This window comes from Hetaerina americana, unplaced genomic scaffold (assembly GCF_022747635.1).
Source record: "Hetaerina americana unplaced genomic scaffold, ioHetAmer1.1.p SCAF_23, whole genome shotgun sequence".
NCBI classification, from domain to species: domain Eukaryota; kingdom Metazoa; phylum Arthropoda; class Insecta; order Odonata; family Calopterygidae; genus Hetaerina; species Hetaerina americana.
Window position 1 is genome coordinate 5,319,965 of NW_027286797.1, and position 21,194 is coordinate 5,341,158.

Genomic DNA, 21,194 nt, shown 5'->3' on the forward strand with positions numbered 1-21,194 from the left:
GGTATTCCCTCGGGGAATTTTTTGGCAGTAGAATAGTCACCCTAATGCATAGATAAGAGCTTGCCGAGCTTATTGAAAACAGTTTCCTTACACAGAAGTAGTATTTGTCTCGGTAAGCGACCGACAGCAATGGCCATTTGCACCATTATGGTTTGACAGGAATGGATGAAGGGCGGAGAGAAACCCGGTGTCGGCATTAGCCTACTCTTAACGAAAGGCGCCAAGGGGTCCGCGGTTCAACGCCCTACGGACGGCGTACTCACTCAAAGTGCCCTCACACCTTAACTAGGGTTAACACTGAAAAATATCTGCCGCCTCCGGGATTCGAACCCGGGTACTCTCGGTGGGAAGCCAGTGCGTTCGCTTAGGACTCACTTAACGAATATGATGAATGTCATTCCAAGGAAATATCAGTAACGTAAGATAATAAACGGAAGAAATGAATGAGTAGAATATATCGCTCAATAATTATGTTATATTCAATGACATTTTAAAAATTATTGGACTACATTCCCAAGATGGAGAAGTGCTACATAACTCCATATAATGATATCTACTTTACAGTGTGCGTGCCACGAGGAATTTCGGAACCTTTTACATAGTCGCATTTGTCCTACGAACTGGGCAAGAACCACTTTTCTGGTGTTTTTCATTTCTTCAAGTGCCATGTTTCCCAATTTACACATTCTAAAAGACGTCTGAACGAGTCAACTCCTGCGAATGTAACACGTCCAGGTTAAAGATTGAATTTTGTCTTCCTTATGTGTGTAACTGACTGTTTTCCTTCTATCAATAATTAAAAAATGAAAATAGAGTGATTCACTCACGATTAATGTAACTTACTGATGGAATTCTCTCAATGCTTTACGAAGGAGCCAAAGGAAAAATATTATTTTCCTTTGCGTTTTAGTGGATGACCATTTCCGTGGAAAATCGAAGGTTTTTAGTACGAAATTAGCATCATTTTGTACAGGTGACGTAGAGCATGGTGGCAGGCGAATGTGCGATGCATGACGCCATGGAGAGGAAAGTACTCTTGGATGGTTGATGGAATGGAGAAGAGGAAAGAGCGCCTGGAAGCTGCCAAAGTACCCACGAAGGCGCTCGGCAATCACGATGCTCCTTGCTCGAGGGAACGTTTGGGATTGGTCACATTTTATGCGTTCGCGCGAAAATGCATATGCTGTCATATTTCTTTTCATTGTTGCACTTCTGTTGATTATCATTGCTACCACAATAGGCGAGGCATTGCTGTACATGCATAAAAATCATTACTTTATACAAAATAATATGGCACCAAGAGTATTGATTTTTATCATTAGCAAGTTTCGAAACGCACTATGTCTGGGAACGCATACGGTTGCTGCCTGGCCATTCCCTTTTCTTTTGTTAATTAATCTTCCTCCCGTCTTTGCCATAATTATCTATTGATCACTACTAAGATTTACGTATGTATGTAGTTGGAGACAAACAAAACCACACATGGAGCGTGTTCATATAAATTCTCCTTAGAGGCACAGAAATTGAGTTGATACAAAAATATGGATGTAGTTACAAATCGATGAGTGACGATTTTTAAAACCTTGTGGAACTCATTGCGATGATCATATACATTATAAGCAATATCATACATTTTCATACTCCCATTTAAAAAAAACAATACATCAAATAGAATAAAACAATGCAAGTAGCTCAAGTAAAGATGCTATAAATAATAACTCGAACCAATCACGTCTTTTACAATGTTGCCCAATGACGAAGTCTTATTCTATACTATAATTTGAGGAAAATACATTCAGGTTGCATAATCATTTATCAAATTGGAAGTTCATTTCATCAGTTATATTTTCACTGCCATGAAATAACTCTTCTTAGTTAGTAACCACTTTGAACTGCGCGGTACTACATTGAAGGAAATGTTTCAAGCAGGCAATGAAGGAAAGCAATCGCAAGTACTTTGGAAGCATGCGGCGAATGCCTTTCTCCCCCGCCGTTGAGCAAGTTTTTAGACAATGGACCCTCCCACCAAAAAGTGACCTTGCGCAAGTGCCACCGAGTTATGCGATACCTATACTTATCATATTACCCAAAACCGATTTGGGATGAGGAACAACAATGAGAAGGGGGCCGAGCCAAGGAGCGACTATGAGTCGTCTGGCAAGCATGTAGTTACCAAACAATACCCATGGTTTGTTATATTGAATGGTATCTGCATGAACGAACGAGATATTCAACCGTCAAATTCATTTGCACGAGATTAAATTAGCATTACGCTACCTTATCAGAACACGGATGACCAGAAAACAAAATAGGATATAAAAAAATCAGTATGTAAACTATACGCGCGAGAGCCATTGGAGAGCTGTGAGGAGTCATGGTTCACCATAATTTACCAACCAGAATCACGAGGCCCGCATATGATGCCACAATATGAGGTAAATTACAAATTTGGAGTTATGAAATAGGTAAAAATCATATTCTCTTATAGGTAACATACCGAACTAAATGTAAAAATAAGAATTCCACCAAATGACTTGTGTGACATGGTCTATCATTATTCAATATTATCACAGAGAGGATCGCGGTAGTCCATGGGTTGAGCGTTGGACTACCCACGGGAGGGCCCGGTTTCCCCAAACAAGCTTCTACGAGCACCCTCAGGTCCGGCCAAGCTATGTCATTATTAGGGTACTACAATATTCTGCGAAACCATAGCCGGCACAGGGGCACAAACTGGCACCCTACTCTGAAATGTGAACTTAACACGCCGTCGGGCTTAGTACTGGGTAAACTCAACCATGAGCCAACTAATGCGATCTATAAAATGATTATCTTTTTCTCTTATAATTAATAGTCTGCTTTAATGTGCAAATCTCTTCTAAGCAGGGAATGCAAGATTTCTAACGAATGTCTAAAATAATTGCACCTGGAATGCTTCACTTCTGCGGCTCAGATGACAATATAATACACCTAATGACAGGGAAATGTACAATAGAAATAAAAGAGTAAATAATAACTCTAATCACCTAACAATTTGATCATTCACACATCGGAATTTCAACAACAGAAAAATGTTGGTAAAGAAGAGCGAATTACCATATACATATATGTTTTACGGTATTATATATATATATATATATATATATATATATATATATATATATATATATATATATATATATATATATATATATAAACCGTTTCGCCCGCACACTAAAAAATGACACTCGCGTGACGTTTTAACGACGCCTATGAAAGAACCCACTCATGCTAATGTTTACAATCGCTTGAAGTACACAAGACCCTTTCATCTTCAACATAGATATGGAATTAGCATTTCACAGAAAACAGGTCGCCGGTTTCGTCATAATTTGGGTGAACTCCCACTCATATTTTAGTTATTAAAATTTTCAAAAAAACACAACGCCGTAATATTCTCGTGAATGTTCTATGAAAATTCAATTTTCCTCACCTTCTTAGCATATCCAGGGAGGTACTCCAATGCTGATGACAGTTCTTCATCCACGAAGATTTGTAAGGTAATCCAAAAACTGCAATAAACCCCGAAAAATTCACTTCTTAAATAACACACAGTTCCTGCTATGAATAGCGCAGCGTATACGAAGAAAGTATGAACGCCCTCCTAACCCTGCAATACTGGAACGGGAAATAGCTTTCCTGTAGCCCTCAGCAAAGGGGAGTCACGTGACAACCGTCGTAGTTCGCCTTTTGACCGCTAGAGAACAGTGGCATCCACTGACACATTTCCAGCGAAACTTGGATTGGGTGGATCTTACGCACGAATACTACTATTTCGTGAATGCTGCGTTATCGGCTTCCAAACACCTAACTAACCCGATGTTAATTTGCTGAAGCCCCTTGCACCTGAGCGGGCATGGCCATGGGCATAATTTAATATCACAATCTTCACACAAATATCATTAATATTCCTCCGTGTTTTAAATATTAATTGGCGCCATCATTAACTTGTTTTCAAACCTTGATATTCTGTTGCTTGGTAGCATCCTTCAACAATATGTAAAGATATTTTATTTATTAACACGATATACTGTGCTAATTGTTAATTACTTCCTAGAAAGCGATAATTAGTCGAATATGTTTTGTAACTTTAAAAAAGTGTAACATAAATACCGCACACAGCTAACGCATAGGTCATCAATACTCTTTAGCAAAATAGCGCTACACTCTACATTAAAATATCGCACCTGGCATCGATTACCTTCCTTAATGCGCTACTCTTTCCTTCACGTACTTTCCATTCTGATGTTCTTTTTATCGTCCCCATTTAACTTCATTATATTGCTGAAACATGTTAACTGTTCCACCTCCTGGATTCTATATACTTGCCTTTCATTATTTAACTTTGCTTCTTAAGCCTCGATAATGTTATTACGTTTTTTTTCTGGTAACCGAGTAGTACGTGAGATAATCCGATTGAAATAGTGATTCAACCATTACGATATGTGGTATTCCTCACTGCATAACCCTCAGTCGCACAGCTCAGAATTTTAATAGGTAAATCACTGGTTAAGGCAGGTTTTAGATAGACAACTATCAAATAAATGTCTTGTCTCTCCAAACAAAACACAACCCAACATCCTACTAAACAGCAAGCTCCTCTTCATCTCCGATTACTTCCTTCCTTCATTCATTCCGCCCAACATCCCTCTCCTATTTCTGTCCCTCTTCGTTTGCCTCACCTCCTCCGCTCTATCACCGTCTTCAACGCCCCATTGCCAATCAATACGCTCTGCACCCATTTTTTCTGTCTCCTTATGATTTCTCCCAGCAATCCCCTGTCCTTGACCAACATACCTAGAACATCCTCATTTGTTTTCCTTGCGGTCCATTTCACATTCTCCATCCTTCTCCACACCCACCTTTTAAAAGCCTCCAATCCACTTCTATCACCCTGCTTCAGCGACCATGTTATCGCACCTCCTACTTCTGAAAGCCTCTTTACCTAATGCAATTCTCCTCTTTACGTCCCAACTACTTTGACCATTTTGGTCCAAATCATTTCCGAGATACGTAAACTGTTCCATATTCTCTAATTTTTGCCCTCCTATTTAAATGCTTAGCTTAGCCTTTTTCTTTCCGGAAAATCGCATAACCTTTATTTTATTAATATTGATTCTCATCCGATATCTATCGCACTGAGTTTCCAATTCACTCAACAAAGCTTGAAACACTTTGGCTGACTAACAAATTAGAGCTTGGTCATCAGCATAGCCAACTGATTTTACGCATTCCCGCCAAATTTCATTCCTAAATCCTGTTCTTATCCATGCCTCTTTAATCATGTTCTCCACACATACGGTGAACAGCATACGGTGGTAATGGACAACACTGCCTTAAACTTTTTCCAAACTCTGCCATCTGGACTCTCCGTTCCTGACTCGCAATTGAGCAGTCTGAGACATGTACAGGTTGTAGATTAACCTCCTGTTCCTCCAATCTATTCCTATTTTCGGCAATACACTCATTAGTTTTCCCTAATTCACTCTATCAAACGCCTTTTTGAAATCTATAAAACAGGCTAATATGACCTGATTTTTAACGCATTCCTCTCGATAATGATCTCATTACTACAATGGAAATTCGCGTGCCTCCCCCTTTCCTAAACCCAAACTGATCATCCCCTAAGTAATCATTTGCCTTGCTCTCCATCCTTTTGTGGATTATCCTGAGAACCTTTTTAGCCGAGTGGGAAATCAAAATTATTGTTCTGTAGTCCTCACACGATGTACCTAGATTGTTCTGGCATTGAAGAGTTGCCCCAGCATTCTTGTATAGCGCGCAATGTCACCCTTTCTCGGTTCATTTTCCAAATCCTCGCCCTAAGTCTTCCACCAGGCTACTTTTGTTTCATTTGACATTCGTCTCCATTGATTATTTAACTCTTTGTACTTCCTATTGCCAAACTCTGTGTTTACATTCTTGTATTTCCTTCTCTCATATATCATTCTGCTCATCTCATGCGCGATCCAAACTTTACTTGTGCTTTTACCTTTAACAGTTCTTTTGTTCAGTTTCTTTTGTAGCTTTCGATATCCCTTTTTTGATATATTTCCATTTTTCCGCGAGAGTACTCATCTATTTCCCCTAATTCATGATTTTCTCTAAAGACTGCTAATGTTCTTTCCTTGCCAATTGAGTTAATTGCTGCGAAATTCCATTTCCTAACCCACTTTCCTAACTTATCTTCTTAAAAGGGATGCTACAGTTCATAACAACTAAATTGTGATCGGAGTCCACATCCGCTCCCGGGAACCTGTTCGAATCATCCATTCTTATACTAAATCTGTACCTAATCATAATACATCAGAAATCCAAGAAATTGGCTTTACGATCTCAAACATTAATAAAAGAAAATAAAAAGTCCTATAGCCGTAATAAATTAACACCACTCGTCCCGGAATGAAAGCAAAATTTTTTGTTGCGATGGTTTGTGGGAAAAGAAATACCACGAAAGAGACCGACCAAAATCTCTCAACCAGAACTTCCTTTTGCAGTAGTTTGCAGGCCTAGTTCTATGTTGTTCATTCCGTCACACATCCCTATTCTATTTCTGCCCTTTCCTCGTTCGCCTAACATCCTCCACTCTATCACCTCTTTGCGTAGAGCAATTCTTCTTCTTACGCCCCTACTACTTTGACCATTCTGGTTTTAACACTTCCAAGATAAGTCAACCTTTCCACCTGCTCTAGTTTCTGCCCTCTTATTTTAATTTTAACCTTATCCTTTTCTTTATGGAAAATCGCATAACCTTTGTTTTATTAATATTTTTCTCATCCCATATCTATCACACTAAATCTACAAAAAAATGCAGCAATACTGGCAACTGCTTGGCTGATTGACAAACTGAAGTTTGGTCTTTAACCCAACTGATTTTACGAGTTCCCCACCAACTTTTATTCCTATCTCCAGTTGTTCCCATACCTCTTTCATCATTTCTTCCAAAGATGCCTTGAACAGCACCGGTGCTAATGGACACCTCTTCCTGACACTGCCCATCCGGACTCGCCGTTCTCCACTCGCACCTGAGCAGTCTGAGACCTGTAAAGATTGCGGATTTGCCTCCTTTCCCTACATTCTATTCCCATTTTATGCAATATTTTCATTAGTTTTTTCGCAATGCTCTCTATCAAACGCATTTTCGAAATCTACGAAACAGGCAAATACACCCAGATTGTACATGGCTGCGCAGGTTTTCGCGGCGGTGGTTTGAAGGATTCGGCATAATCGACAGTTTCGCCGAAGTTGCATTCGGCTCCTTCAGGTCGAAGATGAGGGACTCCAGCATACTTGACTGCAAGGCTTTTGTGTGGTCCTTGCTCTGCGCCTTTCCAGCCGTCAAGGCTACTAAGGCGAGGGGAATTCAACTGCGTCGTCAGGCGTTTGTTTTTCCTTCCCGCTTAAAGGAGCCTTGGCTTCTTCTTCACAGGAAGGCTGACCACCGTATTTAGGGAGGCTATGGGCCGCTTTAAGCGGTCCCATGGCCTTACCTTAATTTCGCCGACCCTACGAATAAGGTTAGCTTCTGCTTCTGCCGCTTTCTCAAAGAATTTTCCCGATATTCTAGGCAGAAGGACGTCTAGGGGTTCCAGCTTTCCGTCCTCGTGCATTTCGAAGACGCGGGCGTAACGACCGCGTCCCAATATGTCACGAAGAGCAGAGGTCTTCACCACTTGGATTTGAGCGAGACTCGTTCGCGACACTCCTGACCATACCGTTGCAGCGTAGGTGATGACTGGCAGCACGCACGCTTGATATACTTCGTGGTCATACTCAGGACAGGCGAGCGAATAATCGGCCGTAGTCGATTAAGCGCCGCGCATGCCTTCGCACGGACCCGAAGCGCTTGGACGTTCCAAAGGAGTTTCCGGTCCATCAGCACTCCAAGGTAAGTAACTTCAGATTCCCACGGTAGGACGACTCCGTTCACCGATATGTTCACTCCTGGCGGCCCACCATTTCCAAGTTGGAAGATGATTGCCTTCGTCTTTCGTGCGTTAACCACAAAACGCCATCGGCAGTACCATTCAAGGAGCTCTGCCACTGCGTTCTGCAGCCTTAGCACCGCGGTCACCTTCCGCCAGGAACGGCATAGGAGTGCCGTATCGTCAGCATAAAGAGACAGGATTTCAAGATTCCCTCCACGAGTTGGAATATCGTGGGAATAGATATTATAGAGCAGTGGTCCAAGGACGGAGCCTTGAGGCACGCCGGCGGAGATCCGACGCACCCCCGAGTCCGCCCCTAGCCAATGTACTGTGAATGTCCTGTCTCTCAATTAGGAGTGAACCATCCTGATTGCCCGAGGTGGGAAATGGAGTCGCCTCATCTTCAACAGGAGAGCCGGATGCCAGATGCGGTCGAACGCCTTACTGACGTCGAAAAAGGCTCCGGCTACCACCATATTCTTGTTGAAGCTGTCGGTGATGAAATCTGTCGTTCTCACCAGCTGATGGACTGTGGAATACTGCGCACGGAAGCCAAACTGTTCCTCCGGAAGGAAGTCATTCTCCCGGACGAAGTCAGTCAGCGGCCTTTGCAGCAGTCGCTCGAATATCTTGCCGAAGCCGTCGAGCAAGGAGATAGGCCGGAATTCTCCGGCATCCACCTCCAATTTTTGTGACTTCGGCGGACAGACGATTTTCGCTCTTCTCCAAGTGGTCGGAAAGTAGGAAATCCTGACACAGCCATTGAAGATCGCTGTCAGGTACCTAACCGCCGCCTTCGGAAGTTCCCGGATGACAACATTTGGAATGTTGTCACTTCCAGGGGCCTTGCTCACGCGGAGGCGACGTATTGCCCCTATTACGTCCTTCTCGTCGAATCTAGGTATTTCAGAGGCGTCTTCTCGATCGGCGTCTTCAGCTCTCTCTGACGCCTGTATTTGCTTCTCTATTTCGCTAGAGGCGGAGTTCCCAGGATTGGGTGAAAAGCTGCTGGCTAGGTAGTCAGCGAGCATTTCCGCCTTTTCCTTGGGAGATCGAGCCACGCTGTCTCTCTCTATGATTAATGGCTCTGCTCTTTGGGGTACACGCAGATTCCTGCACATCTTCCACACCGATGAGGGACTCGGGATTTTTGCCACCCTTATATAGGTGGCCCCGTCTAGTGGCTGCTCGCTGATTGGTCCGTTTCCGGAGAACTCTTTTCCACGCGTTGTGGAGATGGTAGCCGTCATCTCTGTTACTCTGGGTCATCTCTGTCACCCGGATAACATTAACAGAGATGACGGCTACCATCTCCACAACGCGTGGAAAAGAGTTCTCCGGAAACGGACCAATCAGCGAGCAGCCACCAGACGGGACCACCTATATAAGGGTGGCAAAAATCGGAGTCCCTCATCTTCGACCTGAAGACGCCGAATGCAACTTCGGCGAAACTCTTGTCAGCATCGTATTGCCCTATTACGTCCTTCTCGTGGAATCTAGGTATTTCCGGCTAGTCTCAGAATACAATGCACTTCGCTTCGGCGTTGGCTCCGACCTTATTTTGAAACACTTTCAGATAATATTGAGATTAAATCAACGGCCTTTTTAATACTATTTTTCTATCGACTTTATCCTTATCAATTGATCATTCCTAAGACACCTTTCGTCACACACAACCAGGCATTTACTTCCACCCATGACATGAACGGAGAGTGACGGGAAATGACTCGCTTTTCGAGCAGTGGAAGGCGGAAATTCGGGCATTTCCCCCCAACACTTTCCCACGAATGGGTTTGCATAGAGTGAAGGACGAGGGATCCTCCACGAATATGATTCTCGTGCAGCTAGCTCCTGCAGCCACTCCGGACGGAATTTAACCTCGCCGGGGTTTTCGGAGATGTGAGGTGAGAGAGAGGAGGGGGGGAGGGAATGAAAGGCTCAAGGGCCGCCCCGTGGCTAAGTGCGCAGGGGCGCAAGTGGGGAGGAGGGAGGCGGCCACGAAATCGCAGCGGATGACTAGGTTGACGGAATCACTCTGCCTTGGCCCGTCGTCAACCTGCTGTGATGCGCTGCTCGGCCGGACTCGATCCTCGGTCGCGTCGTCCACGGAGGAGTGTCGACGGAACCGTTGCCTTTCATTTAACGTCAATAGCCGTGGGACGACGCCAGTTATTTCACGTGCACGCAAATGAAATTAGCAGCCCCTCCATTTGCCCTCCTTGCATAAAATGCCGTGCTTGGGAAAGACAAAGTTGGCCAGCCGCATGGCCTGCGTGGAGTGTGCTCTAGCCTAGACTTCGGCATAGCTCTCGACCAGTTTGATTGGAATACTTTCCTTGGCGTGCATTGGAAAACTCTTCGGAGTAAGCTGGCTGTCGTTTGTGCTATTTATTACACGTTAGACGGACATGCTACCCACGGATGCGCCTCAAACTATGTTGGGCAGCAGATCCCGGTTCCCCGCCAAAATTCAATCTTAAGATCTGCCGAAATAGAAATTCATTCGCGGTTCTCTTGAGTTTGTGATAATGCGTGGTAAGTGATTATATTAATCTTTAATTTCGAAAACAGATTTTTCCAAAACATCTTTGAAGGCGTAAGCATGTTTCACCTCTCATTAATGTGAGGTTTGCCTATTGAGAAGGAGATATCTTTGCCATTATTTCCCATTATAGTTATTGAGACAGCGGTTACATGTTTTTGAGATTCTTTCGAACCTCGGAAGAATAAGCTACTTCTACTACCAACGGCAGTTATTAGTCTGTTACTATTATATTTCCCTGCACTTAATTCGGTTACGGATAGTGAAACGAATCCCCAGAGTCGCATTGTCCCGCTCTTTCATGCGGCCTTAATTACAATAAACACGATTTCAGGGCATCAACATCCTTTAACGTACATTCGTTCTCAATGCACGAGAAAACGGGAAGTTAATGTCAAATTTCAATAAAAAGGAACCCTTTCAACATTTCCTACGTGCTTGGGTAGACAGCTGCTACCCAAGAACGTAGGAAACAATCAAATTCCCACTTTACACCCCAACAGATTACTTTCACCGCAGAAAACAAAATTCTGCCTTCCATTTCCACGCAAACTGTTTCCTTTCGATCACACTTGATAAACATATCTTTTCCATAGAACGTGAACAACAGCCATCACCCTAAGTCACAACACCAATTTGATACATCGAATCCTTGAACCCTCGAATCGAATGGAAAGAAATAAAAAACGAATTCCTATCACCACCAGCCTTTCTGCATTTTCCAAGGAAACCATTCCCTTTATATCCGTCTTTCACACATGGCATACCTTTTATTTTCAAAGAATACTACCCATGAATTACTTTCAAGAGGAAATGCAAATTGAAAAACTTGCCTACCTCTGCTTAAGATAATGCCCTATCCTTCAAAAATCCCGTCTGTATTTCAATACGAATGCCACGCATCCTTGCGACAAAACACATGCCCGACAATGACAACCAACGCCCCAAACGTTGCACTCGAGGAACACGGCGTAAATTTCAAATGATATAGAGCTTAAAAGTCTAGCATCGCCAAACATCTTTCACCGACCAACCAACCCATTAAGGTTTTTTCTTGAAAATCATCCACGCCAATGTCGTTGCCCCCTAAGATTGCATTTCCGTTGGTGAATCTTTATGTAGTTTAAAGTTAGAGCTAGCAGCCATTGTCACCCTCTTACAGTTACCCCCCCGGATCAAACCCCGACCCCAACTTTCACTTTCCCCCGCGATCTTCAGTGTCGGAATTGCGTCGTCATTGCCATGGAGACGGCTCCGCAGCTCTTTCTTTCTCTCTCTCTCTTTGTTTCTCCCTTAATTGCCTTTGGCCACTCGCAATGCAGCCTTCTCCGACGGCCCCTTTATTCAGTTGACCACCCATTATCACGTGCCATTCGGACGCATTGAAATCGCCACCAAAGACCCCCGGCCGCCAATCGCAGAGATTTTCCAGGAATAGATTCTATTGTTACGTTATTTTCCCTTCGCGAGTCATCACGCCCTGCTCTATTTTTAACCTTCCCCATCGCAGTCCAGTCTACGTAATCATGTTCCTATTTGACAAGCATTTTTCGGTCTTGGCTCGTGCTGCAGCTTCCGTTGGGATCTTTGAGCTTTATTTTCCACGTCATAACCATAAACCCATGATTTGTCACCAGTTATGACCCTCTGGAGGAAATTTGGGTCGTCGCGGACAGAGTCCAACACCTCATTAGCAATGTTAATGCATTGCGGTTTTTGGTCGAAACTGAGCAATTTTGGTACGAATTTCGTGGCAACCCGTGTCAGGCCCAAATCATTGGTGAAAATCCAATGGCACGAGCCAATCGATATGCTTAGGCCCTCAGCAACTTCTCTCACGGTGATTCGACGTTTGGCCAATACTATTTTCTTCACTTCATCAATGTTTTCGTCCGTTGTTGACGTGCTCAGGCGTCTGGCACACTCTTCGTCGTTCACATCTTCTCGGCCCTCTGAAAACATTTTGTACCACCGATACACGTTGCTTGGGTCCGAGGTAGCTTCTCTATATGTCACAGTCAACATTCGGAATTCATCCGCGCACTTAATTTCGTTTTTCACACAAACATTGATACAGATTATATGATCCATTTTTTGGCAGAGGAAAAAATCGAAAACAAGCCAAAACACGTCCAAGCAAGACAGCTGTCAACAATTAACGCAACATTCAACATGGCCAAACTTTTCGGCATGGGCGAGAGACATGAGTACCAACAGAACGCCAAAAAAATCGCAAATCAAATATCCGTAACCCGCGGAAATTCAAAATTCGCGATACTTTTTGAACAGACCTCGTATAAACTTTCAACCATCCAAGCTTAGGCAGAAGTACGACCCATGCTAGCAAAAATACTTATTCACCATTGGTTGCTGAACGGTTTCAATAGTGGAGTCACAGAAATGAAAGCTGCAGACAACAGGGTTTGGATTGGAAGAGACATTATTTGTGCGTGCAAATGTATTCATCCGAGGAAAAGCGGAAGAAAAGATAGTTGGACTGTGGTACAATTTTATTCACTGCAATATATGCATTTACATGCCGAAAAGTTTTTCCGAAAATTGTTTGCTGGTGACAGTTAAAAATAAGATCACTTATCGATGAATGGTGAATTTATACCTCCTACATATTTTCAATATATTTCTAGGTACATGATGTAAATTTTTAGCAAGGTATGCGATGTATCATGAATAAAATGATTGATTTCTAAAGTGTTCAGGCATTGTGAACCTATAAGAGGTTATTGCAATTCCCTATTTTTTTCTTTCCATTTCTTTGATATTTCCATCTATACATTGTGCTCCTCACTATCTTCCAGTGCACCACATTCCTACCACAATGGCTACACCGCTCACACAGCGGGAAAACCACCACCATGTAGCTGCCCCTACGGGTAGCGATGGAGGGCTCTCAAATAAGCAATCCTGCCCCTGCGGAATCACCATTTTCCATTTCAATGCGCACCCTTCCCTCACCCCACTCCTCGTCTTCCCCCAATCCACCACCATAGGCCGTCAGTAAAAGGTCTGAGAAATCCTACTCCCATTTGGTCAACATTCGATATCCATTCAACATTTATAATGGCGTTTACGCCAACTTATCTCGACAGAAATGAAAACAGCACTCACAAATCGTAAACAATCCAGTACAGATATGGATTTCTAAAATTTCTCTCAAATGAAATATTATCCCAAGAATCACTGATTAAGTCCCCTTTGCCAAAGAAAAAGCTCATGGTGTCTCCAACAAATAGCCAAATATAAAATGATAAGAGCCTCCATGTTCCCATTTTTTTTAAAAAACCCACATCATGTGATTTGGAAGTTTACCAAATTCATTTACAAATTGATCATGCCCTGCCAAACAGCAACTTTTCAATTTGGCTACATTTAAAACAAAACAAAATTCCCAATTTTAATCCTGAACCTTTTCCCCTATGCCATTTTTTGTCTTCCACACTGCACCATCACTGATCAGGATCTGTCTGGGTACATGTGCATACAGGTGACAAACTTCACTGGAACGCAATACACCTTGCCCAGGTAATGCAATACAAAGTCTGTATATGATGTATCGGGAATAATTTCTTCCTGACTAGACTGTCCGTTGCAATGCGCTCGCTCCGCGCAGGATCGGTGGTGGAGAGTCTGACCATTAACACGCGCCAATCGCCTGCGAGCGTTCATTCAGGCGAGATCTTGCTTTTAGAGGACACCTGTCGAGTGATTCCGTGCAAGCGCCAAATGCATCGATCGCTTCAGCAGCGGTTCGCCATTACATTTTTGGACTGAGGATATTGGGCACGGAGTCGTCGGACATGGTTCTCCAAGCGTTCCAAGCATTTCTCAAACTGCAGTTTTTTGGTGGAACAAGCTCTTCAGAGACGGCCGAGAGGGTGTGCAGGACGAGCCCCGTGCTTCAACGGCCGTCGAAGGCAAGAACAGACGATAACGTACAACGTGTGCGTGGAGTGCTGAATTCAGACCGTCAGTTAAGTGTGAGCATGATCGCACATCGTATTGGCATTGATGAGATGACGGTGAGCATAATTATTATTGAGAATTTCGCGATGCGAAAGATCTGCGCTAAACTCGTCTCGAAGGTCTTGACGGGCGACCAAGAGCAGCGTCGAGTGTCTGCTTGCGAAGGCCTTCTGCAACGCGTTGAAGACCCCAACGTTTTGGACAACGTAATCACGGGAGGCGAAAGTTGGATAATCGAATACGACCCGGAATCAAAGCGGCAAGACCAGACAGGCACACTGGGGCATAACCTCGTCTTAAAAAGACTGCAATGAGCAAATCCATCGTGGAAGCCATGCTCATTGTACACTACGAATTTGCACCAAAAAGACAGAAGAGAGGGATCGACCGGGTGTGGTCAGCCATCGACGGAAATAGGAAATTGCATCACGAGGATGCACCCAAACACACCTGTTCCAAAGTAACCGACTACCTGACGAAACTAGGCATCGCGACGATTCCCCAACCCCCTTCTAGTCCCGATTTGGCACCAGCAGACTATTTCCAATTCCAAACAGTGAAATGCTTCCTCTAAGCACACCACCATGGGACTCTAAGCGCCGTCGAAGAAACTGACATGCGTACCCTTAAGGGTACGCATGTAAGCTTCTTTGACACACATAAACCACCTACCAGGGAGCCTCCTCGTCGTGCATTAGCCGCTGTATAAAGAGTGTCAACGCATGAGGGATGTACTTTGAAGAATTTCGAGGCATTGTAGCAATATCTGAAATAAATTTATTTCCCGATACTTTTTATACTAATCTGGTACATGATGATGGTTGGATATGTAAATGAAGTCTATTAAATAATAATTAGAGTTGATGATCTACCATTTAAGGTAAGTTTCGGAGGGACACACACAACCCAATACAAACAAACGGTACGGAAACGATTCCCTTGACCTTCATAACGAAACACAACCTGGCATCCAACACCACAATAAGCCCTCTTCAATTTCGGATACCTCCATCCTTCCTTCATTCCGTCCAATTATCCTATTCCGACCACTCTTGCCTAACATTCTCTACTCTATTATAGTCTCCAGCATCCCTTTACTATTCCAAATGCTCTCCATCCATCTTTCCTGCCTCCTTTGGATTTCTCCCAAAAATGTCCACCCCGCCCCCCCTCCCAAATCGCCCAGCAATTCATAGTTTGCTTTCCTTGGTGCCCACTTTACCTCCTCTATCCTTGCCCACACCTACATTTGAAAAGCCTCCAATATACGCCTATCATCCTGCTTCATTGACCTTGTTTCCGGGGCGTAAATAGCTACTCTCCATGCCAAAGTTATGACGAATCTTATCTCAAGTCCCCGTCATCAATTCTATACTCCTTGAGAAAGCTTCTTTGCCTGATGAAATTCTACTTCTCATGCCCCTCCAATTTAATACATTTTCAGTCAGAAGACTTCTGAGATAGGTAAACTGTAACACCAGCTCACGTCTATGGAATTGCCCGACGACTTTCATTCCTTAGATCAGTTCTTCCTACGACTATTCACCCAATTCCACCCAATATATTTGAAAGTCATTGGTGATTATGGGCACCCCTGTATTACCCCTCTCCCTAACACTGCCATTTCCGACTCCCTAGCTCCATTTGCACCTGAGCAGTATGACTTGCCTGCAGCCTGAACATGTACACGTTGCAGATAAGTCTCATATCCCTCCAATCTTTTCTTATTATCTACACTATATTTAATAATTGTATCCAATTCCCTCCATCAAAGACCTTTTCCAAATCCATGAGACAGAAAGATAGATCCTGTTTGTAATCTTATTACGTCACATTTCAGAGTGAGACACATTTCAGTCACACAACATTTCATCACAAAAAGAGTGATCGCCAAATTAAACTTTTGTAAGCATTTGAATTGTTCAATTTTGCAGTGCATCCATGGAGGTAGTCCAATACTGAAAGATAAAAAACGAGCACAACTAAGTTCTTTCTCATATTCTGTATTCTCTTCAATCATTGGCCATTTTGATGATAGAACATTGCCTATTTTCAATGAGTGAGGAATTTTGCTACATTTCATTGGTCATAAAAATTATGAACTATACAAAAGAGAAATGTGAGATGGTACCTATTTGTTGGGCCCCCTGATATAATTATTCAAAAGACATTTTTACATGTTAACATAATTTCCCGATTCTCACCTGATAAAAGTCGTTTTTGAATTCCCACGAATGTACCACGTTCAGGTTAAAGGCTGAATTTGAAATCTCGCGAAGTCTTTTTTCCATGCTGAACTATGCAACTCCATCGTGATCTTAAGAAAGCCGGATTATGTACTCAAAGCCAAAGAAGATCTTCCCAACTTCGGTCCATTCACGCAAATTCGAAAAAACATCGGAAACAAAATAGTCTCGCTAGGTAACGGAACCCTCGAATCGCGTTATGACCCAATCACCTCTCAAGTTCAAACTCTGACACAATATGTCAAAACCTCTTCTCTCGAAATTATTGTCACCTTGCAATCCGTAAAACCAATCCCAACGCGACCGACAGTTTCCGCGAGAAACTCTTCGACCTGCCCCCAAGCAAGATGCACTCTTTCGACGCTTGGCGTTTACCCTACTTCAGCCCGACTAAAATAAAAAAATTTAAGTACCCACACAATAGATACAAAACAAACCTTTACATCCATCAAAATTATTTCCAAGTCAATTACCAGCTATTCAAACAAAGTTTAGGCACTGTCCTTAGCAACCCTCTCTCCATTTTTAGCTGAACTATGCGTAAATAATTTTTAAAACACTGTCAAATCCTCCTCCCACTATTTCTCATCCACGTAATTCCGTTGCTTTCATGAAAAACTGGCACTTCACTGGCATTCGTTACGTTTTCCCATTCATTTATTTCCACTCTTCTTGTGCAATATCACACCTGCCTCTCCCAAAATTACGCCGTGAAAACAATACATTGACAATGCCGAGAGCAGGAACTTTATCATCAACGACTAGCACAAAATTTGACCCGATGTGTCTTCTCCATAATTTCACGGATTAAAACTTTTTCAGAGCAGGCCGTAGATGGGACACTTGTATAATGTTGTCAATATAAATATTTCATCGCAATATCGCAGTAGAAAATGAGGAGAAATTAAGGTAAAATATTTCCAAGGCGTAGAAAACTTTCTATCAAGATAAAGCAATGGAACAAGCGAAGTTACTATAGCTCTAGAGGTTATTCTTGAGAAAAGAGTGGACAACAATTGACGGAATTTATCGTCTTCATGGATCTGGGAGATGACTTTGGACGAAGAAAAATATAAACCTTTTACTTTTTATTAAAATTCATTGTCTTAAGTCCAGTCTAACCCACTAGCAATAGCATATAAAATATAGAGGACGCATCGTCCAACCTAGAAATCTCAGGGAATTTCGCTCTTCTGAGAAAAAGAGAGGTCGTGCCAGGTAATTTGGGAGATGCTCTGGAAAAATCTATATTTGATACTGGCAAGTTCCCTCAAGCCATTTGGAATGCATCTGAAAGAAACTACTTACGAAGGCTGACCAGAAAGTAACTTACAGGCCGAAGCATACAACCTGTATGTTCGGCCAGGAGTGGCGGTGGGTAGGGCCAGAGCCACCACCTTGGTGCCTAAAAGCCCCTACACTCAGTCCACGCATTCTGCTCTGGTAGTCTGCGGACTGTGGCTCCTCTTCTCGACTTTTGCTCACTGCGAACTGTCTAAGTGGGAGCTGAATTTGAAATCTCACGAATTGTAAAGTGAGATCTGTGATTAGATTTTTACTCACAAAGAAGCACAAGCCGATTGAAACTCATAGGCAACTTTGTGAAGTGTGCGGAGACGGAAAAACGATGGAAGGCGGAGACACGAAATGGTGCTTTCGGTTGACAAATGGCCGGATTAATTTTTACGCGGACCGCAGTGGTTGGCCCAGCCTTGCGACGGATGAACTGACACTGAAAATCAACCAAATAATTCGGGAAAATCGCCGATTTTCCCTTTTCCAGCGATGAAGAGGTGCCTGGCAACACGGCGCTTTGACAGTGACGCAGAATTGTATGCTGGTATCAACAAGTGGTTAAAATGTAAGGCGGCAGATTTCTTCAGTGAAGGAATTGTCCAGCGATGACGTAGAAAACTAGTTTTAAAATGCGCCCTTCAAATGTACACAATTTGACAGCATTGTCTAGTCACCAGGTTCATATTTTATTTTAAAACGTTAGTTACGTTCTGGGCAGCTCTCGCTGACAACTCGCTGGATTTTCTTTTGCAGTGCAAATTTTAACAGTTAGCAGTGAGCAAAGTAGAAGAACCACAGTCTGCACACCACCATAGCAGAATGCGTGGACTGAGTGTAGGGACGTTTAGACACCAAGATGGTGGCTCTAGCCGTACCCACCGCCACGCTAGGCCGAAACATAAGTTACTTTCTCGACACCCCTCGTACTTGAGCCACGGTATGTCTTTTCTCGTCATAAAGACTATCGCTGTGATATACTAATGAAATCGAAGTGGCCACGTTGCTTCCACATTGATGCATTTGGCCGAGTGATGTTTTCACAGGTGGTGTGTCATTCAACATCTTCGCATTTGAACGGATTACTTCAACTCCTAAGATCCTTCAGACATGAAGATGCTGACTTCAACGTCAGCAAGACGATCGTCCAGCATTATCGATCACCCTGGAGGCACCGCAACAACCTCGGGTGTTATCTCTCTTTATCTTCGCAGCCCTTGTCCTACTTAACCCAGCATTGGAAGACACTGCTTTTGGATTACACACACTTGCCGCGATGATTTATGCTTTAAATGAAAATAAGGGTCAGGACATTCTCTCTGAATACAAGAATTTACTTCTCTTCATTCTCTTTTTCCTGAATTTTTGTGATTTTTTCACTTAAAGGCATATTTTTTCAGCTGTATACTTATTCATTAATGGCTTGCATCCAAGTGTGAGTGTTTTCGAGGCTTCCCGTCAATCCATGATAACGGTAACTTTTTAACGCAACAGAAAATACAGAGACCTCACCACGGGCAGCATCTTTTTTACGGGTATCATTTTAGTGTAAACGAGCATTACTATTTTATCAGAATGTTCGTTTCATTAACTAGGAAATCCAGGTGACTGTGAGAATACCAACCATTCCTCATTAACTTTGACTCTGGCAATAGTTACTGATTGATGGAGCACCAAAAATTAACTACCAAATGAAAAATACTTAGCCAAATATAGGTATTCCCTCGGGGAATTTTTTGGCAGTAGAATAGTCACCCTAATGCATAGATAAGAGCTTGCCGAGCTTATTGAAAACAGTTTCCTTACACAGAAGTAGTATTTGTCTCGGTAAGCGACCGACAGCAATGGCCATTTGCACCATTATGGTTTGACAGGAATGGATGAAGGGCGGAGAGAAACCCGGTGTCGGCATTAGCCTACTCTTAACGAAAGGCGCCAAGGGGTCCGCGGTTCAACGCCCTACGGACGGCGTACTCACTCAAAGTGCCCTCACACCTTAACTAGGGTTAACACTGAAAAATATCTGCCGCCTCCGGGATTCGAACCCGGGTACTCTCGGTGGGAAGCCAGTGCGTTCGCTTAGGACTCACTTAACGAATATGATGAATGTCATTCCAAGGAAATATCAGTAACGTAAGATAATAAACGGAAGAAATGAATGAGTAGAATATATCGCTCAATAATTATGTTATATTCAATGACATTTTAAAAATTATTGGACTACATTCCCAAGATGGAGAAGTGCTACATAACTCCATATAATGATATCTACTTTACAGTGTGCGTGCCACGAGGAATTTCGGAACCTTTTACATAGTCGCATTTGTCCTACGAACTGGGCAAGAACCACTTTTCTGGTGTTTTTCATTTCTTCAAGTGCCATGTTTCCCAATTTACACATTCTAAAAGACGTCTGAACGAGTCAACTCCTGCGAATGTAACACGTCCAGGTTAAAGATTGAATTTTGTCTTCCTTATGTGTGTAACTGACTGTTTTCCTTCTATCAATAATTAAAAAATGAAAATAGAGTGATTCACTCACGATTAATGTAACTTACTGATGGAATTCTCTCAATGCTTTACGAAGGAGCCAAAGGAAAAATATTATTTTCCTTTGCGTTTTAGTGGATGACCATTTCCGTGGAAAATCGAAGGTTTTTAGTACGAAATTAGCATCATTTTGTACAGGTGACGTAGAGCATGGTGGCAGGCGAATGTGCGATGCATGACGCCATGGAGAGGAAAGTACTCTTGGATGGTTGATGGAATGGAGAAGAGGAAAGAGCGCCTGGAAGCTGCCGAAGTACCCACGAAGGCGCTCGGCAATCACGATGCTCCTTGCTCGAGGGAACGTTTGGGATTGGTCACATTTTATGCGTTCGCGCGAAAATGCATATGCTGTCATATTTCTTTTCATTGTTGCACTTCTGTTGATTATCATTGCTACCACAATAGGCGAGGCATTGCTGTACATGCATAAAAATCATTACTTTATACAAAATAATATGGCACCAAGAGTATTGATTTTTATCATTAGCAAGTTTCGAAACGCACTATGTCTGGGAACGCATACGGTTGCTGCCTGGCCATTCCCTTTTCTTTTGTTAATTAATCTTCCTCCCGTCTTTGCCATAATTATCTATTGATCACTACTAAGATTTACGT

At 42.9% G+C, this 21,194-nt stretch overlaps 1 protein-coding gene across 3 annotated transcripts in view; it reads right to left on the bottom strand.

The window, feature by feature from the left end:
• Positions 1–21,194, bottom strand: part of LOC139689382 (protein gustavus-like) — a 148,252-nt gene that overhangs the window by 104,667 nt on the left and 22,391 nt on the right. Inside the window, exon 1 of one of the 3 annotated variants that reach the window (XM_071586463.1) lies at positions 3,473–3,647. The exons of the other annotated variants lie outside the window; for them this stretch is intronic. The gene's annotated coding sequence lies outside the window, so the exon portion shown is untranslated. Of the gene's footprint in view, positions 1–3,472; positions 3,648–21,194 lie in introns of those variants that run through there. 3 annotated transcript variants of the gene reach the window in all.